Below are 15,234 nucleotides of genomic sequence, written 5' to 3' on the forward strand. Positions count from 1 at the left end.
AAGATTAAAGATCAACATGCAAACTCATATATACTTTTTGTACAAACATTTAAGTTTAAATGGATATCTTTGCACTCTGGAGGCATTTACCATCTGTGATATTATTAAAGTATTGATAATATTTTAGGATATCAGTAAAATATACTAGTAAAATGTTAGTTACATATTAAGTACTTAACATAATAAGATTTTTAAATTTTTACTAATTTTACATCTGTAAAGTGTTTACATTAGTAAAGTGTTATTTTATGGAGTTTTCTCCCAAAAAGTCTCATTTATCTTTATGGCTACTATCTGCACCATTGGAATGTCTAAAGACAAACTTTCTTCTAATAATCATGCAAACTGCTTCAAGTCAGCATAGCTAAGGTTAATGATACTAAATTAAAATGAGACCAGGAAGGAATTCTGTCTGAGGCAAGCCAATAATTCTCTATTGTTTGGCAAGTCTGAATTTATTTTGAGTAACTGGTGGTTTCTTCAAGAAAACAGTAATAATTATGTTTTTCTCTCAAGTATTTTCTCAGGAAACAGACAAACAGCCTTAATTAGTTTGTTTTAAGAGCAAACATATTACCATTATAAGTATTTTCTTATTGGGCTCCGAAGCTGAAACAGGTTAGTAGTGGAATGAAAAGTGATACAGAAAGGGTAAATTTTTAGGGTATTTTGCAAAAGAGAGAATGAAGGCGGAGTTTGCACAAACTTTACAGATTCTGTAGAAATATTAATCAGAGTGTGAATATCCAAACAGAAAAAACAGAGCCCTGTGTTTCTCCAGCACTGTGTTTCACCAACTACAAATTTTCATGTTATTAAAATGAGAAATAATGATAAGCTTCTGGAGGTTATCAAATGCTCTTATGCATCCAGCCGCACAAAGAAAGTTAGGAAATGGATCAACAGCTTGTATATTCTTAAATATTCTTTATTCTTTATATTATTTTATATTCTTATATTTTAGACAGGTCAACAAATATAAAATAATTTCTAGTAAATATAAATACAGAGATACCACAAAACCAATAGCAGTAGAGGGAGAAAGGAAACAGTCTCAAGTTCCTCCAGGGAGGGTTTAGATTGAATATTAGGGAAAATTTCTTATCTGAAAGGTATGTCAACCGTTGGAACTGGCTACTCAGGGAAGGGGTGGAGTCAACATTCCTGGAACGGTTCAAAAGGTACGCGGATGTGGCACTTGGGGGTATGGTTTAGTGAGGAAACACAATTGTGATGGATTAATGGTAGAAATTGATGATATTAAAGAACTTTTCCAGCCTTAGTGATTCGAAGGTTCTAGGTCTGAAAATTCTCATGCAAGCTATGCTGAGCATAACATGGCCATTGAGAGACTGGCATTCCACAGGTCTGAAAGCAATTAGGAATGATGAATTCAAACAGCTCGCTCAAGTCTGAAAAGTCTGAGCAGGACCAGATCCGCAACGACTTCAAATTGAAGTATCTCCCCTGAGTTTAGTGGAATTATTTTGATCCTATCACAAGAACATTAACAGCAATAAAATGTGACTTTTCTTGTAAATGTACTTCAACATCCTTCTAAGAATATTCATATATATGAGATTTAAGGAAAGAATTGTCTTCACTAAGAGATGAAGAAGGTTGAAGAATCTGGCTGCATATTGTCTACTCATACCCAATATTTAATGGCACCATCCTTAATATTTACCATATGCAAACATGTATTCTGCTTTATCAATGCTTGTCAATTCTATGGAAATAAAATGTGCCACCTGCATCCATTAAACCATTTTAATTCATCTTGTAACCACAATACTTTTGTACAGGACTTGAAAACGGAGGGCAGTTAATTTATCTTCATACTTTTGCTTGAAATTTGTGCTTTTTTAAAGAAAACCTGTCTTCATAGGGGCTTGATTTAAAAACTAATAATTGTTTGAAAGATATCCCCAAAATAGAAGATACAGTCTTCACAACAGGAAATGTAAAATGCAGTTAAGCAATACACAGCTTTCTGAGTTTGTTGCCAAGTTGTGACAGATATACTGATTGATTACTGACAGGTAGAAGCAATGCCAAAATCTGGATAGCATATAACAGAGAGACTAGAACTACTTATTCTTTGATGAGCTCTTGAAACTGTGCTTTATCTTCAGTTAATATCATTGTGTAACACTATCAACCAAATAGCTTTACAATGTCTTGCTGAACGTTATTTGTCTAGAAACATGAAGCTGTAGATTGTGAGAGGTTTTATTTCCATGAGGCCTTCAGTAATTGCAATTTTTGTCATCAATTTTCCAGCATAAGAAAAGGTGTGTACATCAACCAGCATGTCCACTAAAAGGTACACTTGAGACCTAGTTTGAGAAAAGTTTGAACATTTGATTGCTTCTATCTTTGGTGTTTCTGAAATGTTTCGCTCTACTAAAACAGAGTAGCCTGAAAGGATTTCATATGAATATTAGTGAAGAAAAGCTTTTTAAAATACTGACACAGAAATTTCTACCAATATTTGAAACTTGAAAACAAGTGACATTTGTTTGGAGCAATGGCTAACAATCCATTTTAGGGAAAATGTAACCAACCCTCACAGACCCACTTCAAATAGACTACTATGCTATAAACAAAATCCTTCTTTTGATTATTCAAACCTGAATGTTCATGATCAAAAATCACAAAACAGGAAATGGAATGAACACTTCTAAAAATAAGTAATCCACCTGAGTGTTATCATCTACTCATTTGGGAAGTCACTGCATTCTTTTAATCCATGCTAATCTTCATTTGGCATGTTTCTTTGGTGCTTGGGCCTGACTCAGCAGCAACCTCAGATTTGAGAGTTTATCTTCTGTGGAAAAGTTAGAATCTTTGAATAAAAACCAAAAGGGCCTTAACTTTCTTTTTACCTCTTAATGGCTTAGTAATAACTTTCATTAATGCATCACTGAGAACAAAAATGTCTATAAATACATGCAAGACAAAGGGTTCTTTAAAAAACTATTTTACTATTTCTGTCTAAATTATTAAGTCCTTGAAAATTAGAATTCAATATTCCAAATTGCAGAAATGTAATTAGCAAATTCCAAATGAATTTTGTATTTAGAAGGGATGTTTATTTGGAATGGTTTTTATAAAAAAATCCCAACATTACCTCTCATTGTGATACACACAAATATTATTCCTTCTCCTAGTGATTTGGATAAGGATTTTTTCAAGCAGTTCCAGTTGTATCCTGTTCATAAAGTCTTAGCAGTGAAGAATTGTGCGTATAGATATAGTTTTAATATATTCAAATTTATTTCATTTTGTTGAAATGGTCACTTGTAAATTTATTTCGACTGGAAAATCCTAAAGAGCTTTTTTCAGACTTCCTCGTGCAACACATTTATACTGCAATTCAGTGCACTGGGATCTGTCAAGGATACAGGAAATATGGTCATGTCCCTGAACAGGGCTAGTACATGAAATCCATGTTTCTCCTATGCCCGATCCCAGCCATTCTGTTATACCAGTCTCTGTGTGCCTGATGGATGCTTCTCTTTCCCTCCACTTGCTCCCTCTTGTGTTTTATAATGATTTCCTCAAATCAAAAACATCTTCATAAAATGTCTTGGCAAGACCAAAATCATATACTTGATACCTATGAAATGTGAAAGTACGGAATACCTCATGAAATCAGCTAATTCCACTGTGAAACAAAAGCAATCAAGGCAGTTTTGAAAATAGTTTTTTAAACAGAGCTGTTTGTCTCTGTCTTGCCGTACTTTTGGCAGTTCCAGGTGTATTTAAACAAAATAGGGGTTTTTTTTCCTATCCTTCAGTTTTTAGGGGAAATATATCAGGCTAAATGTGCTCTTTAAGAAAAAAGAATGATGTTAGTGAAAGCTTTTGTGTTTTTCTGTAAGGGATATGGCATCTTCTATTTCCTAAGACAAATAAGAGTAAGACCTCAGGTGTTCTTCTTCTTTTTCTTATTTAGCTCATGACTTTCTCAGCAGGATTGTTTTTTAAGCATAAAAACAGATTAGGTCTGTCCACAAACCCTGAGGATACTGTTTCACATAAGTTACTTGAATTTTGCATTCAGTAAACTATAGCTATAATACATTAATAATTTCCTATAAACCAACTGCGAGATTTGGATAAATTCTCATTGCTTTATGTAGGGATCTGACTGGGCAACAACTAAATTATGGAAGATCCTACCACCATGTGTAGTTTGAGGTCTAGAAAAGACCATTAGATCTTCAGACAAATAAAGAGTGTCTGAAAATATCCACATCTGCATTATATTAATGTCTTTGTACTGCTACAACAGAAATTGCTTGACTACTTTGAATTCTTCTTAGTTTTTAAATTGTTTTGGTAGTTCACTTTGTATAGGATCATGGAAATAACATATTATTAGTTTCTTTTTCCACAATGTGTCATGGAGCGTACTCAGCTTACACTAGGATGACAAAAATGTTTAATGTTTGTGAAAACATAATATTATATATGCGTGATTTTTTGTACATTTTTTTATTTAGAAATAAAATGTAGTCATAATAAGAATAGATTGCAACTCTTCAGCTAACATTACCTAAATGAACATTGGATTTCTTTGAATACCTGATTTATATAGCCCAGCTTTGAGACATATGGTTTTCTGAGTTACAGATGCACTAAGAAAAAAGACCACCTTTGTGTTTGACTTAAACTTAGAAATAGCGAAGAGATAAATTCTATCAATTTAGTATAGTCAATCTGACCACAATGGAAGTGCTATTAACTGGTCTTATTAGTGAATTTCCTTGTTTCTCATTAGTACTCCATTCCTCTACTAATTTTTTCCATTCTGTTTATTGTTCAAGATCAAACAGAATTATCAAGATTTCAGGCTAAAATGTTCTGATTTCACATGTTCTTTCTATTCTACCCCTGTAAAGTTTCATTAAAGCAGCTTTTGAATAAGTATTCAAACTCTAGTTATTCCCCTCCTTTCTGTAGATGTGATAGCAGGAAAAGATATTTTGGAGACAGTCTGCCCTCAGTTTTCTTAGACAGGAAATGCACAGACAATGTCTATAATGGTCTTTTTTCCAGCTCTTTGTCAAGCCCTAGAATAACTGAAATAAGTTTTCTTTTTGAAACTGTTTCACATAGCATATCATGTTCTAATAATCTCATACCTTTTAAATATGTCCCCACTTATAAGTTTTTCAATGTCTTATTCCTTATGACTGGCTTCTGCAATAAAAGAGAGAACACCTTATTTAATTAAAACCAAAGGTTTATGATGGAATATTAAGTGAAGTTTAGCTAAAGAAAAATAATTCTTAAAAAATAATTAAATTTCTGTCTTGAAATATTTGTTTACTTTTTCAGAACAGTGTGTTTCAAATTTTCATCACCTTTTTTTTGGGTATTGTAAAGCCAAACAGTTTTAGTAAATTTTAACTGCAAGGAAACTAAAGACTTTTTGTTTTATTTTTATTCCCATAAACATAAATTTTAAAATTGTGCAATTTGTGCAATTGCATAATTGCAAATAAAATGTGCCCCTTCACAGCTTGTAACTTATTCACTAAATTCCAAACTGAAATCTTGCAGGGAAATAGTATAAATCACACTTCACAGTGGAGTAAAAGTTATGGATTCAGAACTGAGAGTAGCCAAATGTAGTTAAAAATAATCCTGAAAAGTTATTTACCTCTGGGGCTGTGCTTCTGGCTGTTCTGAGTTTACCAGCACATGTGCTGTTTCCTTTTATGGGCTTCAAAGACCTCCGCCTTTGAAGATGCAGAGGTTAGGCTGGGAAGTCATTCCACTTAAGGCTGTCTACCTCCACTATCCATGTACATGAAAGCTACTGGGAAAAATTTCAAACCCACTTCCATTGCGACTAACTTTTAAAGCTAATACTGTAATTTTAAGGCTGAATACTGTATGTATAAAATTACATGTGTGACAACCAAGACCACATTCGGCAAATTTAGCAGATTTCAGCACAAAGTTCCACATGCTCAGGAACTAAAACTTGACAAATTAGCTCCAGATATGGCCATATTAGTGGGAGCTGGAGACAGCCCTACAGGGCTGGCTTTTCTTTGACTTAAGAAATGCCCTTGAAAAGATTTAATTAAGCTAATGAAGGCATTATATAAACAGTTAAAAGCAGTTGTTGGAGGCTGGTAGAAACTCATGTATCAGCAGTTAGTAATTAAGAAGATCTTCTATCTCCTTTCAGAATAAATATCCTGTCCCAGTTGTGGCAGGCCTGCTGAATGCAGACTTTCCGGTCAGTAAATGCCCAGACATTATTTTTTGTGCAAAAACATCTGCAATGTGTTACCTCTGTAGCTCCCTCTCAAAGCCAGAAAAAGGCCAAAGTTCCCAATGAAAAACCTGATCGATAACCATAAAATCATTTACTCAGACCTATTTTTTAATAATCAATAAAGAAAGTTTACACCAGCTGAAGGTGTCATCAGAGAGTGTGATGTATGAGTGACTCACTTAGTAAGATGAATAAACTTAGCAACAGCACTACTTTCTGTCTTAAGTGTAAAAAAAATTTAAAATTGTACATGTTGATTGCTATTATGAGTCATACTGACTTAAATAAAATAAATACTAAGTTATTTCACCTAAATATGAAACCAGTGGCCAAAGGTGGGTGTTTGCACGTGTTTAATAGTAGAATTTGTTATGTGAATAGCTAATATTTATTACTAATAAATACACTAATTAAAGCCATACTAGTAATTTCCATTAGCTTACCCTCAAACTTCCACGGAGCTGTCCGTCTGGTTTTAATCAAAACCAAATGGTAATCCAAGTTCTCAGGCTGGAACAGCTAAGAGGAAGTCGTTCAGAGAAGGCAGAAGAAAGCAGAAAAGATAAACAGACGATATTCACTAAATTTGTATAGAGCAAAGGATGTAGATGCTGTGGGTTACTCTGAAGACATGATTCAGGCACCCTGTCAAACTGGAACGTAGTAGTTACAAGTGTTTTATGTCAGCAAAATACTAATATGATCAAGATGGAGTCTGTCCTTTTGCTTTTGCAGAGCTGGATTTGTGTGACTCTGGAGGATTCTCACTAGAGGTAAAGCAACATATTCCACTGCCTTCAACATGACTGTGTTTAAACTGTAGCATTTGTTTTTTAAGATCCAGCTTATTCTCTTGAGTAGGAATGCAATTTTAGCATTTTTCTTTAAATGGAATCTGCCTAACTGTGGATATTTGTTTGACAGAGTAGTACTAGACCTTTTGTCACTGTGATGTGTTAAGTTTAGACCATGTTTCTCACTACCTGACGTCAAAGACCAGGTGTTTCAGAAATGTTCTCGTGTTGTTCTGGATAACTGCTACCTTTGCATGAGCATTAGAGAAGCATAAAGTATTTTTTTAAAAGAAAAATCCAGGAGGGAGAGGTTTAAATACATTTTTACTTTATGCAGCTGTAGTAGAGATTTTTTTCTTTGGCAGAAATAGCCCAGCAGTGTGTAAAGCTGACTGCCTTGAAACACTCGGTCTTGACGTTTTCTTTTCCCTCCATTTCTGCACTCTCTCCCTGGCGCGGGCAGGCAGGCTCGCTGTCTCTCTCCCTCTCTCTCTCAAAGGCAGGAAATACTTTTCAGGCAATCTGGGCCTGGTTGTTGAGGCCCCCTTTCACAAAACATCAGTCTGAATTTAGTAGACAGAAGTCACTGGGAAAAGCTTGACAGGCTCGTGCTTAGCTAAGGCTCCCTCCAGCTGCAGAGGGTGTTTTTGTTAGAATCACACATTGAGCAAAACTGCTCAGAATAGAGCAATGATCTCAGTAGCGAAATCTGAACTTTTATGCTAGCAGGAGCTAGCTGGGACTGGGCTCTTTTGTTTGTTTGTTTGCTTCTTCGTTTTGTTGTTTGGGCTTTTTTCTTCTTCTAATGGCCAAAGATTTTAGGGAGGTCATGTCTGAATTCCTGATTCTCTTCATCTAGGTAAGGCTGTCTTGGAATCTTTCTGTACTTTTAACTATCAAAAAAAATTTTAAAAGAAAAAAAAAGAAAAAAATAAAAGAAGGTGAGAAAAACCTCAGGAAAGAAACAAGCAGTATCCAGCACTGGAGTGTTCTGCGCTCAGGATCTCAGCACTAGAAAGAGAGGTAAAAAAATTTATAATCTTTAAAAATATACATTTAATTGTAAACTGTGACAACTCTGTTTATCAAATATGCCAGACCCATAAAAAAATTTCTGTGTGTTTTTCTTCGTCTTTTAAAAATATGCTTGAAATGCTGAACTTTATTTGCATTCTTCTATAAATAGAGCTGTATGGTATTGCTTGCATATTTTTTAATGTACATTAAATAGGAAAGTTAGGTGTGACTGATTTGGGTTTTTTCACCTCATTTAAAAACAGGGAGGGCATTTAGGGCTATGTTTTTTTTCTCTCTCCCCACCTTCCCCTCTCTCCACTGCAGCAGTAATGATAATGAGGAGTGTTTTATGTAGATATATCAGTTATACCTCACTGGGCTAGGTCTATAGCCTTTTCTCAGTCCTAGATGAAATTTGTAATAGAAGTAGCAATACAGTCTTAAAGGTGTATACTCTAAATCTGAAATTCCAAGGTTTATTTGTTGGCTTTAGCTAAATTAGATTTTTAGTAATGCATTATTAGATGCATAAGTTGCTGTATGCTGTGCTAGCATTTAGAAGAGGTAAAGTGCAATTCAGTAAATGTCAGCCGAGTATCATTTTTGGGAGGATACATGGATTTACTCTTTTGATCTTCCTAACCTAGTAAACATGTAACTAATAAAAATAACAAGAATCTGCTGTTAAAGAGTTTAGGGAGAAAAACAGGATAGTATCTTTCACTGATATGTGAATGCATTTATATTTTATGTAAAGATGTGATTTAATTATTAATTTGTTCTGGATATGAGAAGCATTTTTTATGTCAATCTATATAGTATTCTTGGTCTTCCTGAAAATTGTTGCTTTCTCTCTCTCTCTCCTCTCTTTCTCTCTCTCTTTCTCGCATTAGGACTCCATGTAGTTGTTGGTCAGATTGGTAACTAAAGAGAAGTCATCTGTTCATCTATTTCAATAATATTTTCACTTTGCTTTTAGTATTCTTCCAAATAATTGTTGTGAAAGGAAATTACTTTGTGGTGTGAAAAGACATAAGGATATTCCAAAATGGGGTAAAATATTTCCTCTGCTATAAACTGAGAATTGTACACTTTACTGCCATTTGGAGAAAGAAAGTTGTTCAGGGTGGTCAGAATTGGCTCTGAGTTGTAAAGAGAATGCATCTTAACTGGACAGGAAACAACCAATAGGCAGTAAAGTGTTCCTGAGTATATTCTGGGGTGAATTTTAATATCACAATCTCATATTTCCTTATGGACAAGTCTTCTCCAGTGCTCTGGTTTGGGAGAGCTGTGAGCTGAAAGTGGTGGGACTGGGAAGTTGAGAGGAATTTGACTGAGTCTTTTTGTCATCCTTGTGAAATTTCTGCTGGAACACTGATGTCTCAAAGGATTTGGCTTTAGTGGCTTTTACTGCACTGTGTTCCCATGCTTGCTGCTGCAAGTATAAGTGCACGTATTTAGTATTAGTGAGTGCTCCAGTTAAACAGGAGAAAATTTTCCCTCTGAAGCAGTTATCTTCTGCAGCACCATTTCTGGGGTTTAAAGCATATAATGACCTTAGCTGACCTCACTTGCAGATGCAAATACTTGACACCTGAGGCAGTTGAACTACAGGGTGGGCAGCAGAAGAGAACCCAGAAAGTATTTGCTCCTTAAACACTGAAGTTTCTTGTAGACCATAAGAAAATATAACATTGATATATGCCTCCATTTCTGATTTAGAAGGTTTATATGAAAGTCCTGGAGACAAATCACTATTCAGCTTCCGGTTCTACTTAGTCTGATTTCTCTGTTATGCTTACCTTGTTTGGATTTTTAAGATATGTTTGTTCAAGAAGGAGGATTCACTGAAAAGTTGCGGTCTAAAAAACCTCTGAAAATTATTTTATAGATATATAGCAACAATGAACATGGAAAATGAGCATCTAGAATTTTTTGACCTTGCTGTATTCCTTCAGGAACCTTAAAGTTCTTTATGTGAAACACAAAAATAGTCCAAGTAGTTGGATCAAATGACTGCCTTGAAGGAAGTAATGAATTTATGTCTTCAGCCTTGAGAAAAATTAACAGAAATGGTTACATCCATGTAATAGGAATTATTCAAATAGCTTTTCTTCACATAAATTTATGTGCCTGAAAACTAATTTTCTTTTTAACTTGTCCCTGTTGACCTTCATGTCAAATGCCATACTCAGAACAAAATTTTTATATTTAGGCCTAATTCACAAATACCTCTGTGACACAAAGCAATCCCTCCTAAAAGAAAATTAAAAGTAAAGACAACAGTCCGTCTATGCAGTTTTTAAATAGGCAAGCCTTGGAGCAGTTCTTTTAAAGTGCTGGGCTAAAAATCAATTCAAAAATTGTTCCTTAGGTGATGGAGCAATCTAAGGATTCCCCTTTTGGCTTTTTCATTGTCTCAAAAGTTACTTAATTTTATTTTTCTTGATTGTCAGAAGTATTAAGCCACATTTTATATAATAGTTTTCCGTTGTTCTTAACATGAATTTTGTTGCTGGAATGTGTCTTCTTTGTTATAAAGCTTCCCTGAGGACAGCAGTAGCAGAAGGAGGAAGAGGATTTACAAATGTTTTCCTCTTTTCTCAAAAAGAAGCTATATTTTACAGTATTCTCCATTTTTCTTTTATTCATCTGGTTCCATTTTCCATTATATTTTTTTGTCTGGAGAAAAAAACAAAGCAGGGTGGGTTGTTGGTCTTCTGTTCTTTTTTACAAAATAAAAAGCAAAAAGACAAAACCAGAGCAACATAAGGACCAGAGGAATTGAAATAGCATATCCAGAAGTGTCAGATCTTGATTTCTTTTCTATTTGGAGAGAGCCTCTGGAGGTCTCTGATCCAACATGTTATTCAAAGTGGGCTCAACTAGAGCTGGTTGCTTAGGTCCTTGTCCACTAGGGCTTTAAATATGTCATCCAAAGGAGATGATCACTGTGAATTCTTAGTAAGGACTTTAAGACTGGCTGGATGCACAGGTGTATTTTTAATATATGTGTGTATGTTTATGTATATATACATGTATACAATTTATATATACAATGTATATATACACATAATGTATATATGCATATATTATATCTCAAACAAAAATTATCTAGAATTTTTACATGTAAATCCTATGTATGTCATATGTGATTATTTCATTTTAATAACTATTGATACTGAATTTCACTATGTTTAATATTTCACCATTGATATTTGTTGACGCTTTCAGGTATTATTTATTTAAGAACAGTCCGTTGGTAGACAATTTGAAATCCATTATTTCCATAGTTGCTTGTTTCCCTTTAATGAGAAAAATCACTTATGTTGAGATTAATAATGCCCAGAGTTTTATCTTTGGTGTATTTTACATCAGCCACATCCCAAATACAGTTTGCTTAGGCTGTGTGTATCATTAAAACCTATTTCACTCATACTGTGGGCTCTGTACTTCTAGCCTTCACTTTCCTCTATGCTCTCCTTTTTCTTTCAGTGATTTGTGATACTTCCTGATGGTTATTCCATTGTACCCTGTGTCAAAATCCATTAGCTTTAGAGGAAATGACCCTGAACTTTAGGAAGTTTTATAATCAATTTTCTTACCTCTGAATTTCCATTGGTTCTCCCACCCTCTTGCTCACTCTTTATCAGCTGTAGAGTTTCTGGGTAGATAGGTCTTATTGGTGAGAGTTTCACAATAGCATTAAACTACTAGAAATAGTCTTTAATGCTAGAACAAATAAATGTTCCAAGTTGAACATCGTGGTACTTGTGGAAAGTTCACCCAGTGATAAACAATTTTGGGATAAAAGGGAGTCGGTGGTGAGTTTGAAATAAACATCATTAGACTAAGTGAGGAAAATCTGGAGTAGAATGGAGGATTGTTGCAATGTGTTTTTCTGCTAAAGGAGCTAAGAGAAGATGGAAGGAGCAAGAGGAACTAGTGACAAATATGCCGGGCCAAAGCAATTGGTGTTACATTATTAAAGCTGCACCTTATTAATGGGCTTTCATAACCTTAGTATTGTATTACTAGCATCTTTGCTAAGACTATCACAAAATATGAACCTTTTTTGACCTGCTCATGAATTTTCTCTTAAATGCCACAGACATGTAAAGGGTGAGGAGAACTTTGGATTCACTTTTTCAGTCTGGAGCACTTAACAATCCAATTCTTAGCAGTCCTGAGAGGCTCAACACACTAGAAGTTGTACTGTTAAATTCATTACACATTTTTTTTTGTCTGCTGCTAAATTGAGATATCCCTTTTCATTTTGCTTGGATTGTTTATCTTCAGTTAAGGCTGTTTTATCACAGAAAGTTGGTAGCTTTCAATAATTACTACAATGAGAAGTTTTTTCTGAAAAGGACAGTTTCTAAGAGTTGTATCCTCCACAGCAAAATCTGGGTTTTGAGGATTCCATATACAGAAACAATTTTACACTCTAGTACCATCAAATACCTATGTGCAGATGTCACTGACAACTTCCACACATTGAGTCACTGTCAGCTTAATTGAGTATACCATACTGGATATAAAGGTTTTTAAAAGCTTTTGCATGCTTTGAGAGAATTGGTAGGCGGTAAAGGAAATAGACCTGAATTCATTTTAAAATCAAGGGAAAATCTCCATGTGAGCTCACAAGTCATCTGTTTTTTTTTTTTTTTTTTTTTCCTGTAGTTATGTACTCAGAAACAACAATTTCCAGGGCTGAGCATATCTTTCCGGGCAGGCTACAGATGCTAAGTAGAAGAATATCATTATAAAATCAGGAGACCAGCTGATGAGTTTGGAATTGAGGCACTCTGGAAAATACTGTGGAGAATGTCTTTTGACTGTAGCAGATGTATTCACACTATGCCTATGAAAGACAGAGAAAAAGGGGATATAGAGGTGAGAAACACATACTCTGTAAAAGTCCTTTGACAGACAGGTTTCCTTAATTCCAAAATAGGAATAATATAATGAAATATAATCGATTTCAGGGTTAGGTTTGAATTATGACTTTTTCCTCCCAGTGTCACTAACCTGGAGGATAAATTAAATTTTTACTTTCCCTTCCTTGGATTTAATTAGGCCCTCAAGTGCATTTACAAAGCACTCTGTGTACATGATATGTTATTTCTCTCTCTAGTTTCAAATAAATAGTGGTACAGCTGCCATTTTGAATAATTTTTGCTTTTCACATCTTCAGCTACCTTCCATAAATACTTGTTCAGTTTGCTCTCAGTACGTTTTCACAGGTGCAAAAAAATGGGATTCTGAATGAGTCTGCTAGTGGTTCATTCCCATCAAAAAGCACAGTCTCTTCAGTAGTCATTCCCTGTAGACTCCATGATAAAATATTTGTCTTTCTCAATGGGAGAAAATAATTTTCAGCTCTTTAAGTACAAAGTAAAGGCAAAATAATGCCAAAAATATTTTTTAGTGTCTACACTAGGAATGAAAACAGGACCCCTACTATTCAGTAAGGAGGCTGGTTGCCAAAAGTGATTGTCCATAGTGCCTCATACTACAGAGGTTTCATAGCTCATGGCTGTAATGAACACCAGCAACATGTTTTTAAATAAAAACAACATATTAAAATCTTAAATCTAAAAGGCAACAGGAATACAATCTGATTAATTTATATTGCTTTCAAAAAGCCTGTGGCTAAATTATTTGTTTTTCACTTGAGTGGGCAAGAAAATGAAATTTCTTCAATTCGGGGAAGGGGGAACATATTTGTGGAAAAGCTTTTCCTTAATTCAGGACCAAAAATAATAGCCACAGTTTTTGGGGTTGCCATGTCCCATGGGATGACCTTTTCTCATTTAATGTCTTTTCAGAATGCTTCCAATTCAACCAGGGAGTGAGAGGAGGTGTAAGAAATCTATAAATTATGTTATCTTTTCTATTTTCTGGGCATAGAGAGCCAAAATTATTTGAGAGGAGGATTGGCAGAGTGATGAATTTTCCACCTAAACCTCCTATGGAAAAAGAAGACTTTAAACCTTTACACCTTAGATTACTTTTATTACAAAGAAACACGAAATTTAAATTATGGAATCAGGATAGTATCTATAATAACCTTCAAACTACTAAATTTTGAAGACCAGCAGACTCACAGATCCAAATTGCTAGATGGGTCTAATTTTCTTCTTTAAAAATCTATGCTAAAAACTATTTTTTTGCTTAAAACCTTTTTACTTTTTAGTGGGCAGTTATAAATTTGATGGTTGTTTTCACTTTGGAATGATACTGTGGTAAAGGGGATGGATGTTCATAACTGCTAAAAAGACTTTAATGCTGATTATTACTAACCTGCCACTAACAAAATTACAGTAAAATGGTACCATTATGCTAGAAATAGTTGAGAAAATAATATTTCACTGTTGGCTATTCAAAATAGGACAGAAACATAAAGTTGGATATTTTAAATGCAGTGTTTAATTGGTTTTGATTTGATAATTAAATTGGGTGCAAACTACATAGATTTTTAGTGAGCCTGGATAACTGTGGATCAGTTTGGATCCAGTCATTTCTTTTCTCATCCTTGAGGAAGAGCTTTGGCTGATCAGAGGCTCTGCATTGAAAATGAACCAAATACAAATGCAACCAAGCTAAAACCCTCTGTAATCACATGTTGGCTACAAGTAGAAGCTCTTCATTGTATGATGATGAGCACTGGTAATGCAGCTGCTTTTTGAGGAAGAGAAAATAAAAGGACTCCATGATGTTTTATGTTTTAAAGCCATACATTAAGGCATATTGACAAAATTTGGGCTCATATCTTAGGAGCCAGTAATATTTTCACAAAACAAGCAAGACTGTAGTCTCTGAATGAATATCTTGCCAACTTGACTTTACATTTTGTGGTGTCTAATGTATTGAGGTCTTATAATGCCACTGGACAATATCAGTTTTTGTAACATGTTCAATATCTTCCAAAGGAAGAATGTTTACAAAATTAGGTGTGTTAGACATTTTCCAGTGACAGTAAACTGTAATAAGCATATATGACATATGTCAGAATCTGTGAAGAAGAAAAGAAAATAGTTTGTTAAAGGTATAGTGAAATTAATACCTGAAGGAATGGGGAAATCCTTATTAAGTCAGAAAAACAATTTCAGGTAC

General features: G+C 34.5%; 1 protein-coding gene across 2 annotated transcripts in view; it reads left to right on the plus strand.

The window, feature by feature from the left end:
- The window catches only part of DLC1 (DLC1 Rho GTPase activating protein), a 244,032-nt gene that overhangs the window by 25,080 nt on the left and 203,718 nt on the right, over positions 1 to 15,234 (plus strand). The window contains exon 1 of one of the 2 annotated variants that reach the window (XM_014264885.3): positions 7,647 to 8,118. The exons of the other annotated variant lie outside the window; for it this stretch is intronic. The gene's annotated coding sequence lies outside the window, so the exon portion shown is untranslated. Of the gene's footprint in view, positions 1 to 7,646; positions 8,119 to 15,234 lie in introns of those variants that run through there. 2 annotated transcript variants of the gene reach the window in all.

The sequence above is a fragment of the Zonotrichia albicollis genome, chromosome 5 (assembly GCF_047830755.1).
Source record: "Zonotrichia albicollis isolate bZonAlb1 chromosome 5, bZonAlb1.hap1, whole genome shotgun sequence".
NCBI lineage: Eukaryota > Metazoa > Chordata > Aves > Passeriformes > Passerellidae > Zonotrichia > Zonotrichia albicollis.